General features: G+C 43.4%; 1 protein-coding gene across 1 annotated transcript in view; it reads right to left on the bottom strand.

The window, feature by feature from the left end:
- Nucleotides 1–10,519, bottom strand: part of LOC134909459 (rho guanine nucleotide exchange factor 18-like) — a 282,483-nt gene extending 271,964 nt beyond the window's left edge. The window contains exon 1 of the mRNA XM_063916346.1: nucleotides 10,289–10,519. The gene's annotated coding sequence lies outside the window, so the exon portion shown is untranslated. The remainder of the gene's footprint in view (nucleotides 1–10,288) is intronic.
- Between the last annotated feature and the right edge of the window lie 6,008 nt (nucleotides 10,520–16,527).

Raw genomic sequence — 16,527 nt, 5'->3', positions numbered from 1 at the left:
TCCACACACACGGAATCTCTTATCTGAAGACAGGTTCCCCCCTAGGCCCTTTGGAGAGACAGAGAGAGAGAATGCCAGCACACACCCAGCGCTATATAACCCAGGAAAAAACACAGAATGTTTACCCAGTAGCGCTGCTGTAATGTATAATCGCCAAATATGTGCCCCCCCTCTACTTTAAAACCCTCTTCCCCGTGTGTCAAGCAGGGGAGAGTCCGGGGAGCTTCCTCTCAGCAGTGCTGTGGAGAGAAAATGGCGCTGGTGAGTGCTGAGGGATAAGACCCGCCCCCTTGGCGGTGGGCTTCTGTCCCACTCAAACTTACTAAAATATGGCGGGGGCTCCTTTAAATACATGTACAGTGCCCACCTGTACATGTATATATACTTTTTGCCATAAGAGAGGTGTTATATTGCTGCCCAGGGTGCCCCCCCTGCGCCCTGCACCCTTACAGTGACCGGAGTGTGTGAGGTGTATGGGAGCAATGACGCACGGCTGCGGTGCTGTGCGTTACCTCAGTGAAGCTCTGAAGGCTTCTGCTGCCTGAGACGTCTTCTGACTTCATTTCTTCTGGCTCTGTGAGGAGAACGGCGGCGCGGCTCTGGGAGTGGACGCCCAGTAAGAACCTGTGTTCACCCCCTCTGGAGCTAATGGTGTCCAGTAGCCGAGGAAGCAGAGCCTATCTTAGACAAGAAGGTCTGCCCCTCTCTCCTCAGTCCCTCGATGCAGGGAGCCTGTTGCCAGCAGTGCTCCCTGTAAAAATGTAGAAAAAATCCAAACAAAAATGCTTTCCAGGCAGAGAACTCAGGGAGCTCCCTGCAGTGCACCCATCTCGCTCTGGGCACAGTGTAAAACTGAGGTCTGGAGGAGGGGCATAGGGGGAGGAGCCAGTGCACACCCAGAATCCAAAGCTTTCTTAAAGTGCCCTATCTCCTGCGGAGCCCGTCTATTCCCCATGGTCCTTATGGAGTCCCAGCATCCTCAAGGACGTTAGAGAAATACAGTTTATATCTATGGGGGTCATTCCGAGTTGTTCGCTCGCAAGCTGTTTTTAGCAGCTTTACACACGCTAAGCCGCCGCCTACTGGGAGTGAATCTTTGCATCTTAAAATTGCGAACGAAAGATTCTCAAAATTGCGATTACACACCTCTTAGCAGTTTCTGAGTAGCTTCAAACTTACTCGGCATCTGCGATCAGTTCAGTGCTTGTCGTTCCTGGTTTGACGTCACAAACACACCCAGCGTTCGCCCAGACACTCCTCCGTTTCTCCAGCCACTACCGCGTTTTTCCCAGAAACGGTAGCGTTTTTTCACACACACCCATAAAACGGCCAGTTTCCGCCCAGAAACACCCACTTCCTGTCAATCACATTACGATCACCAGAACGATGAAAAAAACGTGAGTAAAATTCCTAACTGCATAGCAAATTTACTTGGCGCAGTCGCAGTGCGAACATTGCACATGCGCACTAAGCGGAAATTCGCTGCGATGCGAAGAAATTTACCGAGCGAACAACTCGGAATGACCCCCTATATTCTGCTTCTGCACCTAACTATCCACAGGAACATGCGATCTTCCTCAAACCAACACCGGAATGTTACCCTTAAAATACCCTACAGCTGGATTCAGACACCACTTTATAACCTTAGTCTGTCCCCTCCTATCATGCAAAGGTGAATCCCCTTGTTCTGGAATCATTTAAACTGTTGATACTTGCTGATGTGGTGCAGGGGGACTATGTGTACAATGGAGGTCATTCCGAGTTGTTCGCTCGCAAGCGGATTTTAGCAGATTTGCTCATGCTAAGCCGCCGCCTACGGGGAGTGAATCTTAGCATCTTAAAATTGCGAACGATGTATTCGCAATATTGCGATTACACACCTCGTAGCAGTTTCTGAGTAGCTTCAGACTTACTCGGCATCTGCGATCATTTCACTGCCTGTCGTTCCTGGTTTGACGTCACAAACACACCCAGCGTTCGCCCAGACACTCCCCCGTTTCTCCAGCCACTCCTGCGTTTTTCCCGGAAACGGTAGCGTTTTTTCCCACACGCCCATAAAACGGCCTGTTTCCGCCCAGTAACACCCATTTCCTGTCAATCACATTACGATCGCCAGAACGATGAAAATGCCGTGAGTAAAATTCCTAAGTGCATAGCAAATTTACTTGGCGCAGTCGCAGTGCGGACATTGCGCATGCGCATAAAGCGGAAAATCGCTGCGATGCGAAGATTTTTACCGAGCGAACAACTCGGAATGACCTCCAATGTGCACAATTTGGATTAAATATGTAATGTTTTGATAGCCCTCCATGCGTTTACAAACTCCGACGTAAATACCCACACCACGCGCAGGACCGCGGGAGCGACCATACGCAAATTGCGGATATGTGCACGCACGGCGGAACAAGTGCACGCGCAGTGGGCATGTGTGTGTATTTTATACGTGCGGTGTGTTCTGCAATATTTTTAGACTTTGACAGCTCCTATAGAGGTAAATCAAGTTAGTAGAAAATGCATTCTACCATATGACACAGTCATGTAATGACCTTGTCAGTACTGGTATTACGTTTTATGCCTGTCAGTTATCAAAGGGGTCGCTCCTCAGGAAAGGTAGAACACTACCAAGATAGACATTGTAAAATCACTTACAATCTGCCTAAACATACTGTAATACATACCGGTCACATTACCAACGGCTACATCCGGCACCCCCGATATCCCGACAGACGCCATGTCAACTAGTAGGCACTATTCCCACTCGTGGGTGTCCACAACACCCACAGAGTGGAAATAGAACCTGTGGCAGGCGCAGCTCACCACTGAGCCCACAGGGTGGGTGTCACAACACCCATAGAGGGGAAATAGAAGAACCTGTGGTGAACGCAGCTCACCACTGAGTCTTCAGCGTGGCGAGTGCAGTAAGCCTGCAACTGCTTTGTTGGGCTCACCCCCCACTGGCATTCTTCCATGGGGTCCCGCAGTCAGTATGCTAACCGCCGGGATCCCCAGCAGCGGTCAAGCATACCCACTGTTGTTATGTTCAGTACTGCATATATTATCTCTTTTTTAATGAACCCTCTAATTAATATTTAATTAATGTTTGCACATTCTTAAATCTACAGCTATGATCCTAAGATCGGGAACATGTAAACCCTCCTGGACCACAATCACCCTGTTGCAATGGGCATTTTGGCTAACCTTCAGTATTGATAGTGCCAGACCATGATATTGTCCTATATCACACGTTGGGTCTCTTTCCCTACCCTTCTCTATTCATTGCCAATACATATGTTGCTATTTGTATCGTTTGTGTTCACACGAGCAACTCCAATAAATATATTGTATATATAAAGAATACATTCTGATCAAAAAAAAGAAAACATGCGAGACCCATCACAAGCCATGGCCTATGACAATGTTTACACTGTTGACGTAGCCACCAATGTTTTGCTACATAACATGACTTAGCCACGATAAAGGAGCTCTGAAAATGTCCTGTTATATAAACTGCAATTTAAAATACAGTATGTTACATGAAATTTATAACATTCTGACATGCCACTTCACAATGACGCATGCTCATTATTACAGCCACATATTGATGAAAAACAGTACCAGTTCAGCACGAATACAGGCTAGTACATTCTCTGGGATCAGTGAAGGCTGTAGAAGGATTATACAGAATGCTCTCAGTGTGACCTCATCCTGCTGTCATTCAGGATGAAGACTTAAAAATTGATTCTTCGTATTTTTCCTCAAGCCATTTTAAAGAATACGTGAAATTTCAACAGTAGGGGATCAATTTACTATCACTACACCATTGAACCAACTCGCACGTATTTTCCATGCAAAAGGAAACAACAGGGAAATACACTAAGCATCGTGCTTATAAACATGGTGCAAGCTCAGGCCAAAATAGACTTTCCAACTAGACAACATGCTCAGCAACGTGTTTTGCAAAAGCCTGTACAGATTAATGTGATCTCTGCGGGACTTCTGTGTGTAATTGTACAGGGGTCCCCCATATTCAAAGAACAGCAGGTTATGATTAGGGATAGGGTGGAAATACCCAGAAGCCATTGGGATTTTGACCATCTGGATTCTGCTGTCGGTCTTCTGACTGTTGGGATCCCAACTGCTGAATTACATTGTGTACAAATTGGGTAATGAGAATTTTGCATTTTATTACTAACGCTGTCAATCTCTATGTGATTTCTAAACTTTCTCTGCTATTTACTGCAAACATGCTGTATTACTCCTGATGTAAAACTGATACATATTGGGAGTAATTCCAAGTTGATCGCAGCAGGAAATTTTTTAGCAGTTGGGCAAAACCATGTGCACTGCAGGGGGGGCAGATATAACATTTGCAGAGAGAGTTAGATTTGGGTGGGTTATTTTGTTTCTGTGCAGGGTAAATACTGGCTGCTTTATTTTTACACTGCAATTTAGATTGCAGATTGAACTCACCACACCCAAATCTAACTCTCTCTGCACATGTTAAATCTGCCTCCCCTGCAGTGCACATGGTTTTGCCCAACTGCTAAAAAATTTCCTGCTGCGATCAACTTGGAATTACCCCCATTGGTGGTCATTCCGAGTTGACCGCTCGTTATTTTTTTTTTTGCAACGGAGCGATTTGTCGCTAATGCGCATGCGCAATGTCCGCAGTGCGACTGCGCCAAGTAAATTTGCTATGCAGTTAGGTATTTTACTCACGGCATTACGAGGTTTTTTCTTCGTTCTGGTGATCGTAATGTGATTGACAGGAAGTGGGTGTTTCTGGGCGGAAACTGGCCGTTTTATGGGTGTGTGTGAAAAAACGCTGCCATTTCTGGGAAAAACGCGGGAGTGTCTGAAGAAACGGGGGAGTGTCTGGGCGAACGCTGGGAGTGTTTGTGACGTCAAACCAGGAACGAAACTGACTGAACTGATCGCAGTTGCCGAGTAAGTCTGGAGCTACTCAGAAACTGCTAAGAAGTGTCTATTCGCAATTCTGCTAATCTTTCGTTCGCAATTTTACTATGCTAAGATTCACTCCCAGTAGGCGGCGGCTTAGCGTGTGCAAAACTGCTAAAAGCAGCTTGCGAGCGAACAACTCGGAATGAGGGCCATTGTACGCTAGTATTGACAGCTGGACAGATTTTAACATGCATCAGTCTGAGCATATAATTTTTATCCAAACAGCTTTCAGGGTAAATGTGTCCAAATATACATGATCTCCAAAGTATATACAGTGTCAACTGAAAAATATACAAATATTGGTTAATAAAAAGAACAGTAAGAAAGAGAATCCTTGGATTAAACATGAATGCGCCCATTCATTTTCCCGGCGAATATTCTACTGCGCATGCACAGATGACTTGTGCAGCGACGACGCTGCTGCCACTGGAGTATGTAGAGGTGGGTATTAAGCACTTAACCAGCAGATTTTTTCCAAAAACAGCTAAAATATTGTGATTTTTTTGTTAATAACTGAATTGGGTCAAGAACATAAATTTAAAGCTTATGAAAAATGATTTTATAAAAAAAGAAATAAAAAAATGACCATTTGTAAAATATTTCCCCCCCCAAACATTGGAACATTGTGGTCATCACCCTCTGAACATCTGTACCAAATAAAAAAACCTGAAAATAAACTTTATTCCATGCACTTTTAGATTATGTACTCAAATTGTGAATAGCATTTATACCATGCCTTTTTGTGAAGGGGGGTACACACGTAGAGATGTCTGCATAAATTCTAAGCAACCTGACTAGATTGCTTAGAAATTAAGCACACATCGCTCCGTGTGTATAGCCCATAGTAATAGCGATGCGCAACCCCGCGCATCGCTATCGCTGACTCTAGATTGGGTGAAGTGAGTGTTTTTGTTTTTTTCCCCTCGCTCAGCACACATCGCGCTGTATGCTGAACATCCTGAGATGTGTGCTGAGCGTTCTGTGCTAGATCATTCAGCACACATCTCTGGAAGCCATCTCTCCGTGTGTACCCCCCTTTAACCTTTAAAATGTGGGAGGTTTTTTTGCCTCACCCTGTATTTTTATCTTTGTGGCGCTACAAACCCTTAGTGGCATCATAAAATTAAATAATAATAATAATAATAATAATAATAATAATGTATCCAGCCTCTGGTAAAAAAATGTTGTGTATTTGCTAATAATCTGTTTTATTGCTATTTATGTATATAATGTGATACAAATTTAGCCTTCTGTGGAATATATTATTGTGTTTTTTCATACTTTCCTATTCTAATGCTGCTGAACACACATGCAGTCAGGATTTTTGGAAGAGGCATACTGTGGTATTCTTTATTTACATTTCAACGGTAGGTGTACTACATTTTCCTGCATTGAGCTATGACATACTTTAGAATGATGGATTATCTAAAGATTACTCCAATGGACCAAGGACCTACTGTAGATTGTTAGATAAGTTTATTGTTTGGCTTTTACTACAATGACCCAACAAGCTATCATATATTATACTGAAGCCTCTCCTTTGCCTCTTCATTCCCTGGAATGATTCTGGCGTCGGTATGGGAGTGAGTTTGTTTATCTTTTACGTATACAGTATGTCTCTATTCAGGCGGCTCTATAGGTGTGCTAATGTTGCATAGGGTATGAAACATTACACAATGTAAATCACATTTATTCTAACAGCCTATAGAATAAAGGTGTTTTTTTTTTTCCAGTTTTACACAACTGCCAGCTCTATCCTTGGTTCAATATTTAGTTTGCATGTGTCTATTATATTTTATTTAAATATTTAGTGGTGTTATCCTTTATCATCACAAAATTAGGAATATCTCATTCAAAATGGTTAAATGGTTACCTTTAAGAAATCCTTGTTACTGATATAACTTCCCTTTAGTCCCAGCATTTCTCTGTATAGATATGTGGGCTGACAAAGTTTATGTAGTAGAAACTGTAGCTATAGCACATGAATGAATGTTTTATGTGTCTCATTAAACTTGTTTAAGGATATGCACTATTTAATACTTCATGACATACGTACAAGTGTAAAGACACGACAGATGGGCTTTTTATAAGGTTTTTGAAGTAAGCATATTACCAACAAGGGTGATCCCCCCAATTTTCCTTCCACCTGTTACTCCTTTTTAGAACAGAACAGACCAAAGAACTTATGACACATGTTGTACAACACTATTTTATCTTAAAATCTGTAAAACTTTTGTGGACTTTTCTTCCATCTTTATTACATGCAATTTGACCAGGACCAGTGAATCTCATATAGAACCTGAACATGTAACTTCAACAGGGAAGTTCCTATTTTTTCATACAGTATTTGACCAATGTTTATGTACTACATATTCATGTATATTTACAAGGCTTAGCACCAAGCAAGTCTCCAACTTTTAACTTCTATATATTTCTCCTGGTTTATTGGAGGACCTTGGAGCCTTGCAGGCTTGCTCTGTTTTAAACTCATTGTACCTCTTTCAAATCACTCTCAAACCTCAGACTGAGTGAGAAGAACACGATAGAATTCACAATACAGTAGTTATCAGCAAGACACTTACACTGACTGGCAAAAGCAGCTGACTCTCCAAGGTCACAGAAAGCAACACCACATTGCTCTCTGTGCATAGACTCTTATATGATTCAATGAAAATCCTAAGACTGTTACTGTATGACATTCATATGCAATTTTACAAGTACTGTAGAAGACATTTAATATATCATGTTCCAAACTAATACAAAGAAGAAAACATAAACTTTTGAAATGGACTACTCATTTTTCTACAAACCTGTTGTCATTTTGCAAGATAAAGTTCATAACAATTAGGCCATCAAAGCTCTGTAGACTTACATCAAACTCAGCCATACAGTCCAGGTTTTATGGATATCCGCAGGGGTGCCGATTTTTCTTTTTGCTGGTGGGTGCCGCAGTGCTAGATGACGTAATCACGTTACGCGTGACGTAATTACATCACGCCACGGCCTCACATGCAAGAGACTAGGAGGCTGATTGTGAGCTGGGGGTGGAGCCGAGGGCTGAGGAATTTCCGGCCTGCAGCTCCACCCCCAGCTCACATTCAGCCTCCTGGTCTCTTTCGTATTCGGCGGCTGGGGGAAGATTCAAAGCTGTGCCCGGGGCTCCGGAGCACTGAGACTATGCTGCGCTCACCCCTGCTGGCAGCTCATGTGGTGAATGTCGGCTGGGGGGAGTTGCAGTGCCGTGCCCAGGGCTCCGCTGAGACTATGCTGCGCTCACCGATGCTGGCAGCTCATGTGGAGTACATGAGTTGCCAGCAGGGGTGAGCGCAGCATGGTCTCAGCGGAGCCCCGGGCACAGCACTTCAGCTTCCCCCAGTTGACATTCAATGAGACGCCAGTGGGGATGAGCGCCGGTGGTGACTGTAAGGATCTGCATAGGGCCAGCCCCGTGGGTGCTCATGATTTTCCGTGGGTGCTCGGGCTCGGGAGCACCCACAGGATCGGCACCTATGTGTTTAAGCACAGATAACTTTAATAGGTACCTCAGTCAATTTAATTTAACCATCTGGACGTAAGCATGGATATCCTGAAAACCTGGACGGCAGTGGTGCAGACTGGGAAGCTTTGTCGTAAGTGGCATTGGAAACAATTATTTCATGTAACTGTTGATGACATTTTCAAAACACTGCAGACTTCATTTACCAAAAGCAAGATGTCAGACACACAGTGCAAAATCATCTTTTGGTGGTGGAGCAAGGAGGCCAGGGCTAGAATAACAATGGGGTGGATGGGACTACAGCTGGAGCCCTCAACATAAAAGTAGCCCCATCATCATGATTTCAAGATGATGAGTAGTCGCCCAACTGGTCACATGGTCGGCCACGGCCATAATACATGGCATTAAAATTGTATTTCTAGTTTCCTCACTAAAGTATGCAAATGTTCTGCTTTTACATATTTATAGAGACGTTGGAGCGAATAGTGTAAGAGACAAGGGCATAGCTACCATAGGTGTAGGGAGTGTAGCTGCAGTGGGGCCCATCTTCCCTGTCATAGTTACATGTGTTATATATATTTGTCACCATTGGGTGGTACATAGGGTCCCTTACAAACTTTTGCCTTGGGGCCTGCAATATATCATTGTAATATGGTATAAACTGAACTGGAGGGCATTATAATGATACATAATATAAATTGTGGCACTGTAATGTGGCACAATACGAAGAGGAAGCACTATAGTGTGACATAATATGAATGGGGAAAACTCTATGTCATAATGTGAATTGGGTGTACTGTGTTGCATAATGTGACATAATGTGAACAAAGGCATTACTATGGTTCATAAAATGAGCTAGGACACTACTATGGGGCATAACATTAACAACTGCTGCAGAGAGGTGTTTCTCTAGAAGCATTAGGACAAGGACCCCTTTAAAATGTTGCAATGGGGCACACAGAGTTCTGGCTACGCCCCTGGTAAAAGTTATACATCCACATGGCATGGGCAGCACTCACACAGCACTGACCATTGCTCCTCCATGTTTCACAATAGACCTCATGGTAATTTTCAGCCTCAGGTCCATGTGGCCCTTATTCCAGCCCTGAAGGCGGTTACATGGGTAGAGAAGCAGAAAGCTGCACTGTGTGAGAGGAGAAGTTTGGCAAGTGTGGGTGTCTCACAACATTAATGTGCATAGCTTGGCAGATCAGTGTGAACAGCAGCACAGAAGCGCAATTCTAGGCACACTACAAGTCATGTAATACAAGTCCCAATAGTCACACTAATAGTTCATGTAAGCTTAATAGTACAAGTCAGGTTGTTGTTTTTTAAGTTTTATTTACTGAAAGAGGTCAAAGGCGTAAGAGGTTGGACTTTAATGAGATGGTTACATTTTTGTGCAGTGCACTTCAGCATTTCCTGCACACATCACATTTCCATAGGCATCTTCCATGGGTGAAGAGCAAGTAAGGTATGTACCTTAATGTGTGTTAAGTGGGCCTTTGGAGCATACCAGTGCAAAACCAAAGTCAGTTTATGAATGAGGCCCTTTGTTATAATACATGAAAATACATTAACACAAATAACTTAATTATACACAAATTACGTATGGATAGGTCCAGCGGTTTGTACCACCTTGTCATCTACAAGACTTTCTTGTGTTAATGCATTTACAACAGACTTCTGCAACTTGTGTCAGGACACACAGAGGCTTGTAGTTCCACACCAACTGAATAACCACACATATACTTTAACAGCACCAAGTTACTCGTATACCTTTTACAAATAACAGGATTGAAGATAAAAAGGCAAACATAAGGTCATTACCAGAATGAAAATGATCATAGCTGTTTCAACTCAGGGGTCTATTCATGCAGCAGTAGGGAAACCTCATATTTTCTCATCGATGACCCTGGTTAGTGTAGATATTGCTTCCCAATACACTACAATGGGGAAAGCGATTAATACGAGACTGGAAAGCTCAGCTTTCCATTTCCTGTCAGAAAAATATCATTAAATCTATGGATGGTGTAACAAGCCTCCAGACAGGAGAAAAGCAGTGTCTCCTCCCTGTCCTCTCCACCCCTTTCACTGACACCAGCCAATCAGAGGCGCCTGGGCTATTCAGCCTGTCTGTGGAGAGTAAAAGCAATGTCTCTTCTCTATTTGCTGCCTCTCCTCCATACTCCCATCCTGTCTGTATTATATATAGAAGTCAGGTTGTTTGCGGCACTCTCAGGACTTGATGCAAATTCAAATTATCCCAATCATCTTAGAGGGACATCCACAATTCAGGTCATGGCACCCAGGCAGTTCCACATATGTGTCAGATGGAGTGCTGGTCACCAGCAAACTTTTTGTATATATATATATATATATATATATATATATATATATATATATATATATCATACCTCCCAACTTTCTAGTGTGGACATTCGGGACACTCGACCCGAGAAGGGGGCATGACCTTGAGTGGGAGGGGTGTGGTCTCTGCTGAGTGGGTGTGGCCTCGCTGCATGGACCTGTTTTTTTTCAGCATTTTTGGGGGCTGCCCCATGATCACTTCCATGTACTGTATAGTTGCAGTGCAGAGCAGTGGGCGATCAAAGGACCCCCTAACTACCCCCCTGCCTAAACCTTCCCCCCTGCACGGGACACTGTGGCCCGATGCCGACTCTCCCCCCTCCTCTTAGCTGCTTCGCTCTGCCCCAACCGCTCTGTGCTGTTTGATGCTGACTGCTCCCCCCATGGCAACTCATCTGCCTCCCCTGCTCTGTCCCTGATGATCCACTGTTCTGCTGGTTGCAGTGCTTGTGCATGCGTAGTCAGGTCCTACTTGCTGAGAAGGCGATATCTTGGTGGACCGCACCTCTCACCAGGATAACACAGCCTGCTTTTTGGAACAGCAAGTAATCAGTGGGACTGGGAGAATAGATCACGGCATCTATTCACAGTGCTGGGAGAGCCGGGGGGCAGCCCAGCATTCTCGGAGAGTGCTGGGCACTCCCCCACAGTGACACGAACAGGGTTGCCGCAAAGCTTCCCTCTTTCCCCAAGGCTCCAACCCCTTCGCCGGGTGCAGGACCCCCGCTCCACGAACCACCAATGTTGGGAGGTATGACTTAGTATTTCAAGTATACACAGTAAATACAGTGACAGTTTTCAAAAGTGTGTAACAGTAGTTATGACATAATATCACTTTGATTCGACAGAAAAAAAAATCTTGGTTAACAACTGTTTCATTCTATTGCTGTATGTCTTTTTACTATAATGACATATTCATATTGAAAACTGAATAACTTTAAAGTGAAATAGCACATTGCCAGTCTGTACAATTGCAACTGGATTATATTATCTAAAGGGCCCTTATATAATTTTTAGCATTTGTGTTATAGAGTGTTATCATATAAACTTTTATGTATCAGAACTTTCAGTTATCTGTATGCTCTTTCTCATGCATGTTACAACTGTCCTACAACTGTCTTTGTACTGCCACCTGTTCCAGGCAAACTGACTGCTCTCTCAGCAAGTGAAATCTCCCTGTGTTCATTTTGTTTAATTTATATTTACCTCTTTTGAACGACCATCTCTTCATCCATAATTTGGAAAATGACGGCCAGGAGTTGTTTAGAAGAGAGTCGGACATCTCGAAACCTAGCTGCTTTTTCACGGAGACATTAGCTGTGTGCATGCAGAAGTCAAGCTCTATCTGAACCATCAGGACCAAAACAGCCCAGGATTCCCATCCGAGCTCCAAATTAGGGGCTGACTGCAGGGGGAGGGAGGTACATCCTCTAAGAGTCTGTTCTGGCTGCTGTGTAATTCATGTCCAAAAGAAAAATATTTAATTGCAGACTGCCCAGACTCATGTTCTGTGACATGAAGAACCTTAATAGCATAACAAAAAAGCAATAACTGTATTATCTAAACATCTTATAGTATACCTCTATGAAACAGTACATAGCTTGATATATATTCAAATAAACTGTTATTTTAAAATAAATTCAAGTAGCCCTTCAATCTATGTGAGACAGAATTTAAATTACCTTTGCCACATAATACTTGATTATGGAACACTTTTTTTGTTTTTTAACACCCTGTGCATGTGCAAAAAAACAAAGTGGAATTGTAAGTTAAAGTAAATTATTATCTGGTTGAATGGTCATTAGTAACCATGTCAACGTTTATATTGTGAACACCTCAATATCTAATCAGAACTGTGACATGGATCAAGCTTGGCAGGCACGAGGTTGGTTGACATCCTCAAACTGTTGACAGGTTCACAGTATCTACAGCTGAATTGTTGCCATGTAAAATGTCAACATTCTGAGGATGCCGACAGTTCGGTGCTGCTAGGGGGGGATGTTATGGCTAGGATGCGCAGAGCAGGTGGGTTAGTGTCAGGCTCTAGGGGGGAGGGCTACGGTTCCGGTATGAATGGTTGACAATGTTAAGGTCAACAGTCATGGACAAATAGTCGACACATGGAAATGGTTGACGCATGAAAAGTCGACACATGAAAAGGTCGACATGGATTTTTTAACTGTTTTTGGTGTAATTTTTTCCGTAACATGACCTGGAACCCCAATTAGTGTACCGTGTCCCCTTGCATGGCTCACTTCGCTCGCCATGCTTTTCCCAATCATAGTCCATGTGGATGGCAAAGTATGAAAAAGTTAAATATCTTTTCATTTTTAAAAAAAAATCCATGTCGACCATTTCATGTGTCAACCATTTTAATGTGTCGACCATTTGTCCATGCCGTCCATGTCAGTGTTGACCAATAGTGGTCAACCTAATGAGTGTCGACCTTAACATTGTCGGAAGTCACAGCACCTCCAGGGCCAGAAAGATGATGATGAAACAGCCACTGCCACCAGGAGAAAGTAAGAGACTACTACACCACTTAAGATGTTTTTTCGACAGATCGTCATGCTGACTTATCATCCGAGTAGACATAATGAATATCAACATGGTCACTGTCAATAAGTCATACTACACCCAGTCATTCCCAATAGCAAACCCCTATGCCTGGAGAAGCAAGCACAGGAATGCAAGCACAAGTTATTGACAGCAAAGACATACAAATGTTTGTATAACTTGTCTCGTGAAACCTGGCTAAAGAGACAGACTGGCAATAAACCTCCCTCTGAGTTTTCCTGGTGGGTCAAACTGTTTTGGGGGTGCAGAAAGCACTGAAGGAGTTAATGATTAAACAAAGGATTCAATTTCCAAACATCAACCCATTGCAGGGTTAAATGACAGGGAGGCCCGGCCCCAGCACCACAATCATGCGTGCTGGCTGCTGACCGGATAAGATTGCATAGGGCCGCTGAAAAGTTGAACCATGCTGTTGAACAACTGAACCACACCCCTAGCACAACTGTTATGAAACACCCAAGCAATAACATAAGACCCCTAGAGTTACACTAGCTAGGTCTTCTGCCTATAACAGCCACCCATTGTTCCCTTAGAGTACAAAACACTCACTTGTACTTAGGGTGCCACCAGGTCTTCCACTCTGAATGTTAGGGGCTTATATAATTTTCAGGTGATCACTAGGTAGTAGCAGGAATGGATGGAGATGGAGACTATAGAGGTTGTGACATGGCCATAATCCCCAGCAGACACTGCTATTCTAAGATCAGCTGGCAGGGACTAGTGGTACTGCAGGAGTTAACCAAAGTTCCCAATATGAGCCTGGAATTCAAGGACTAAAAGCAGGTAAAATAAGTCACAATGACATAGTCTGGAGCTTTCACCCAAGCAGAAAACAGGATTTCAGGACACAGGGCCAAGAAGCCTAAACAACAGCCACAAACATGCAGCATGAAGCTATCAATGACACTGGAGCATAGGGCTGAGTGCCCTATAAAAGGACCCAGGACCAATCAGCATCCAGGAAACAAGCCAGGCCTCCAGCAACAATCAGCAGCCTCAGCTAAGCAGCTGCACGTCCATGCACAGCATCCCGGCTGCTAAGCAACAGCCAGGACCAGGAAGCACTGTGTCCGCCAGAAGTCCCAGTTGCCTAGCAACTGGTGGGCCTGGTTGCTAGTGTGGCAGTAGTGGTGCGACATCTCAGTCACTTGGCAATGGTTGGGACTGATACTGGAAATGAGCCGCATCCACGGCTCATAATAGTACCACCCCCCCACCACCACCACTTGTGGAGGGGCTAAGGAACCCCTAGACCTGGGTTTATCAGGGAATTCTTTGAAGACCTTCTGAAGTGCATGAAAATGCTGCACCTGAACCCAAGTTCCTTCTTCAGGCCCATAGCCTTTCCAATTAATCAAAAAGTGGACCTGACTTTGAGTCCAGGATTTTCTCCACAACATATTCCTGATGTTCATGAATCATAACTGGAGAAGAACTTGGAAAAAAACACAGGCTTTAAAAATGAACAATGGAACGTGTTTGAAATTCTCAAGGATTTATGCAATTTAAGATGAAATGCCACTGGGTTCACCTGCTTGACAATCAAAAAAGGCCCATTATACCTAGGACCTAACTGCTGCTGATGAAGCTTAATATTGAGAGTAGACAGCCACACCTACCTTGAACATACAAGGCCTTCAATGCTTGTCTGCAAAAAATCTTGCCCAGAAGGATTCTCTCTTGAGGGCAAAGTGCAGTTTTTTTCCAAATAGTCTTGAGGTGAGAAACCATAGCCAGATTTAGAGACACATTACTGGGCGACAGTGGAAAAAAAGGAATTCTCTAGGATTATATCCAAACACACAGATAAATGGAGACACTCTAGTGGAGGAGTGACGAGCATTGTTATACACAAACTCCACTAATGGGAAATATAGTACAGGTTGAGTATCCCATATCCAAATATTCTGAAATACGGAATTTTTTGAGTGAGAATAAGATAGTGAAACCTTTGTTTTCTGATGGCTCAATGTACACAAACTTTGTTTAATACACAAAGTTATTAAAAGTATTGCATTAAATTACCTTCAGGCTGTATGTATAAGATGTATATGAAACATAAATGCATTCTGTGCTTAGACTTGGGTCCCATCGCCATGATAACTCCTTATTGTATGCAATTATTCTAAAATACGGAAAAATCCGATATCCAAAATACTTCTGGTCCCAAGCATTTTGGATAAGGGATACTCAACCGGTACTCCAATTATTATGTAACTTGGAGATGTAACAACATAGATACTGTTCGAGGGATTAATTGACATCTGACCATATGATTGTGGATGATATAAAGATGACAGACTGAGATTCATATCCAACAAAGAACAGAAAGCTCTCCAAAACTGGGCAACAAACTGAGTACCTTTCTCTGATACTATATCCAAAGATAACCTGTGAAGCTTGAAAACATGTTGCATAAACAAGGAGGCAAGATCTCCGACACTGGGAAGGTTGGTCTAGGGAACAGAGTGGGCCATCTTTCTGAAATGACCCACCACCTCCGTGATGGTATCGTAAACAGAAGAGACTGGCAGATCCATGATAAAATCCATCGATATGTGTGATTGCAGCCTAGTGGGAACAGAGAGAAGCAAGAGTTATCCAGTTGGCAGTATACGAGGAACTTTGTTCTTGGCACAGATTTCACATGCTTGAATAAATTCTTTGACATCCTTAGAGACAGTTGGCAACCAGGCAGAATGAAAAAGTAGTTCCAGTGACTTGTTATTCCTGGATGATCAGAAGCTTTATTTGAATGAAATTCCAACAGGACAGTACATATCAAATGTTCAAGAATGAACAGAAGTCATTTGGGGTTTCTGGAGGAGCCTGGGTTTGCATTGACCGTAACTGTGTGTAGAGGTCCAGCGCTAACCCAGCATGGATGGAAAATGTAGAAATTATTCAAAGGCTTGGACAGTCTGAGGAGACCAATTAGATGGATCAGCTCCATTCTTGGTTAAAGCAGCAATTGGGGCTACCAGCACTGAAAATGAGCGAATAAACCACCTATAATTTGAGGAACCTAGAAACCTTTGTAGCACCTTAAGGTTGGTGGGCCGGACCCAGTTGAGAATGGACTGACGTTTTCTGAGATCTATAGTGAACCCATTTGGGGTGAT

The sequence above is a fragment of the Pseudophryne corroboree genome, chromosome 1 (assembly GCF_028390025.1).
Source record: "Pseudophryne corroboree isolate aPseCor3 chromosome 1, aPseCor3.hap2, whole genome shotgun sequence".
In the NCBI taxonomy this organism is placed as follows: Eukaryota; Metazoa; Chordata; class Amphibia; order Anura; family Myobatrachidae; genus Pseudophryne; species Pseudophryne corroboree.
Note: the sequence above shows the minus strand (reverse complement) of the source record. Positions and strands in the feature narration are given on the sequence as shown.